We start from the raw sequence: 4,294 nt of genomic DNA on the forward strand, positions 1-4,294 counted from the left end.
ATTCTTCTAGTAATAACAATACTTTTCTTTTGTCAGTCTACCACTTTGGTCAAGACTGAAATATCTGAACAGCTACTGAGAGGACTTCCATTAAACATTCATGCTCCCCAGAGGATGAGTCTGCATGACTGGTAGTCCCTCCACTTTTCCTCTACCACCATGAGGCTGACATTTTTTTCTTTTTTATCAATAACTATACTGAATGGAGAGCTATGTAATTTTAGACAGAAATTCAGTCTCTTCAAATGATGAATTTTTAGAACACCTGACTTTTGATCTAACATATTTTTAAGCCAAAATCTTTGTGTTCTAAATTCCTCCTTGAGTTTATGACAAATATATGTACAACTAATAACATCTCTGCTACGTGTCAGTATACTACATGTTAAATCTATATAGTAAACTTGAAAATATTAAAATCCAGCTATTATAACTGGGAACATATTTGACTATTTGCAGGAAAATAAAAGTGTGATTACCTAACTCCAGTACAGTTCTCCCCTCCATTGGCTTCCTGTCCTTTCATGATTAATTATGAGATTTTATTGTTTTTTGGGGTTTTTTGTAAAGTTTTAAATGGGTTGGCACCATTAGCAACCAGATGCTCTTGGATGTTCTGTAATCCAGCCTCATAGACAGTGGCAGAGGAGCCTTCATAATCGCTGCTCCAAATCCTTGGAACAGTTGATCTTTTATTGTAAAGATTGTTCAGACTTTAGAAACATTTAAGTCGCTGTTTAAGACCCGCCTCTTCTCATTATCATTCGATTCAAGTAAGGCCTGAAACCCTGATTTCATTTCTTCATGTGCTGTAGTTTTTATTCTTTTATTAAGTTTAAATCATATTTGTCTTTTCGTTATTGTGTCGTATTGTGTGCTATATCTATTTTGTGCTTTGGTTGTGTATATCCAGTATATACACTACCAGTCAAAAGTTTGGGGTCATTTAGAAATGCCTTTATTTTTGAAAGAAAAGCATTTTTTTTCCAATGGAAATAACATTAAATTAATCAGAAATACAGTCTAGACATTGTTAATGTGGTAAATGACTATTCTAGCTGGAAACAACAGATTTCTAATGGAATATCTACATAGGGATATGGAGGCCCATTTCCAGCAACCATCACTCCTGTGTTCTATTGGTACATTGTGTTAGCTAATGGTGTTGAAAGGCTAACTGATGAATAGAAAACCCTTGTGCAATTATGTTAGTACATGAATAAAAGTGTGAGTTTTCATGGAAAGAATGAACTTGTCTGGGTGACCCCAAATTCTTTGAATGGTAGTGTATATTAAGCATTAAACTGTCATTTTAATAATTACTCATATGAAAATTGATGTCATATATGCGTGTTTAAAAACAAAATCAAGGCCATCACCAAAGGGCTTGTGGTTCTGTACTGCTCACATCAAGTTCTCCAGACTTTCATGTGTTCACAACATACCTCTACCAAGACAACAGCACTGAGAAAATATCCACCGCTCTCCCTGTTTACAGGCTTTGTTCCACAATTAGTATGTGAGTGAATCATCCTGAAGGGCGTATTTTCATGACGCCGTTGCTGCTCTTGTTTTCACCAGGGTGATAATGATGAGGAACAGGAGTTATTAATACACACATTTCCTTTGGGGACTCAGCCTCACACAGTCAAAACGGAAGCTGACAGTGCTCTGGATGGTTTTTACAAGCTGCCCGCATTCACTTTGGTTGCTTTGTTTTGTTCAGTTAGAATTGGGGGTAAGTGGTTGTAATGTGTGGGATCACTACGTATTTAGAGAATCTAAGTCTAGCTGTGTTACTTTAAATATCAGCGAAATGAAGTCAGTGAAGACATGAATGTCAGCTGGGTATATTGTGTACTCAAGTCCACTCAGAATGTTGGAGCTTTTGTTGCTATAAACAAGAGAAAAGACCCCACAGAGGTCAAACAGGAGGAGTGTTCAGGTCTCTAACAGATATAGGCGATGTTTAATAATTCATCATTTAACAGAGAATATTATCTTATCAGTCAGCGTCCACTGCTGCACTCTATTCCCAGACCGACAGAGGATATTTGGAAAACCAGCTAGATTATACTGTCAGAGTTTGACTGTCTGTTGTACAGAGGCCCCAGAAGAAAATGCTCTATTTTTTGATGTTGTTCTCATTACAGTGACTGATGAGGAAACATCCCAAAGTAAACATGTCCATTTGGCTGAAGGATCCCTGCTGTTGTTTTTCTAAACAACCCCACCCCCCTCTCCTGTCTCCTATTTCCCAGTGCATTGTGGGATGACAAATAAACAAGTCCATGCGGAGGAGGAGTCCAATGTTCAGCCTCCACACCAGGGATCTGTGGCAGAGTGTTTCTCAAAGCCAGCTGAAGCATCAGCGTTGAGTCACTCAGACTGTGAATCAGTCTGCTTTCAAAAGGACGGCTTGTTGTTCTGAAACACATCTGTGTGTTCAAGACAACGGACACTTGAAGACAATATCACACTGTGTGATGCTTCTGAGGAAACCTGGTGTTTGTAGGAGCAGATAGCACCAAAAGGAAAGGACAAGAGTAAAAATAGAGCAAATGTGGTCATAATGACGTAGCTTTCAACACAGATACATGAATGGGGGGAAAAAAATGACTGTGCGAGGGTTTTTCAATGAAGATAACATTAAATGAATCAGAAATACAGTCTAGACATTGTTAATGTGGTAAATGACTATTGTAGCTGGAAACAGCTGATTTTCAATGGAATATCTACATAGTGGTACAGAGGAACATTTCCAGCAACCATCACTCCTGTGTTCTAATGCTTCATTGTGTTAGCTAATTGTGCTGAAAGGCTAATTGATGATTAGAAAACCCTTGTGCAATTATGTTAGTACATAAATAAAAGTGTGAGTTTTCATGGAAAGAATGAAATTGCCTGGGTGACCGCAAACTTTTGAACAGTAGTGTATGCATTTACATATACATATGAATTAATTAATTAATTTATTTATTTATTCATATATAAAAAAGGTTCATCCATATGACACAGACACAGCAGTGGTAGCAAAGCCATGAGTGAGATGTAAATTAAAGGTGATTATTAGGAGTGAAAATGTAGTCCAACTCGAATCAACCCAACTCAAACCCACAGAGTCTGCCAGAAACCTGGGTGTCATGATCGATGACCAAATAACCTTCAAGGCTCATATGGCCTCTGTTTCTCGGTCATGTTGCTTCGCCCTGTACAACATCAGGAAGATCAGACCCTTCCTGTCTGAACATGCAGCACAACTCCTGGTACAGGCTCTCGTAATGTCACGCATCGACTACTGCGACTCCTTACTTGCAGGCCTCCCCACATGTACGGTCAAACCTCTGCAGATGATCCAGAATGCAGCACCACGTCTGGTTTTTAACCAGCCAAAAACAGCATGTCACCCCGCTGTTCAGATCGCTTCACTGGCTTCCAGTTGCTGCCCCCATGAAATTCAAAACTCTGACACTTGCATTCAAAACTACCATGAAAACAGCTCTCTCTACCTGAACTCTCTCATTCAGGTCTGCACTCCCTCCTGCTCACTACTCTTGGCCAACAAAAGGCACCTGATTCAACCACCACAACCAGGCCGGTCAATAGCTAGACTCTTCTCCTCTGTGGTTCCCAAGTGGTGGTTGAATGAGTTACCAAACTCTGTTCGATATGCGGAATCTCTCTCAATCTTTAAGAAAAGACAAAACAACAAGCTCTTCACTGAACACTTTTGTACTTGACAGAAACATCCTATTACATCTGCACTGCCTGTAGACACCACAGTCCTATTATCACACTTGAACTTGTTTTATGGCATTCATCCAGGTTGTTTTCTCCTGACTAGATCCTTGCTTGTGTTGTATCTACTCTCAGATGTATATCACTGTGGATAAAACCATCTGCTAAATTAAATTGTAGAAATGCTGTAGAATTGTAGTGAAAGGTAGAACTATGCTCCTTTTCACCTTGCGTCATTTTCTTAAATGTCATCTTTGGATGCAAAACAGCTGATGTGCTAATTGTTTGTTGGCTGTAAGCTAGCTGCTATTTCAACCTGAGCTTAACTTGTCAACAGAGACTATCAATAAAAATATTTGTTGATGTTTTTCGATGTCAAAAGTGAGACATAAATGAAAAATAAACGAGAGGAAATGTGACATTTTTCTTTAACAAATGAAAACTAAAAGTTAAGAGCGAAAGATGAACAAATAAGTAAATTAACTACTATACTTTAATACAAACTCGTACTTACTGACCAGCAGCCATTACTGACTAGCAAAAGTAGCCCAAATTA

At 38.6% G+C, this 4,294-nt stretch overlaps 1 pseudogene; it reads left to right on the forward strand.

Moving 5' to 3' along the window:
• The first annotated feature begins 2,572 nt into the window (after positions 1–2,572).
• Positions 2,573–3,740, forward strand: LOC129350706 (uncharacterized; annotated as a pseudogene).
• The last annotated feature ends 554 nt before the right edge of the window (positions 3,741–4,294 follow it).

Source organism: Amphiprion ocellaris, chromosome 15 (assembly GCF_022539595.1).
Source record: "Amphiprion ocellaris isolate individual 3 ecotype Okinawa chromosome 15, ASM2253959v1, whole genome shotgun sequence".
Lineage (NCBI taxonomy): Eukaryota > Metazoa > Chordata > Actinopteri > Pomacentridae > Amphiprion > Amphiprion ocellaris.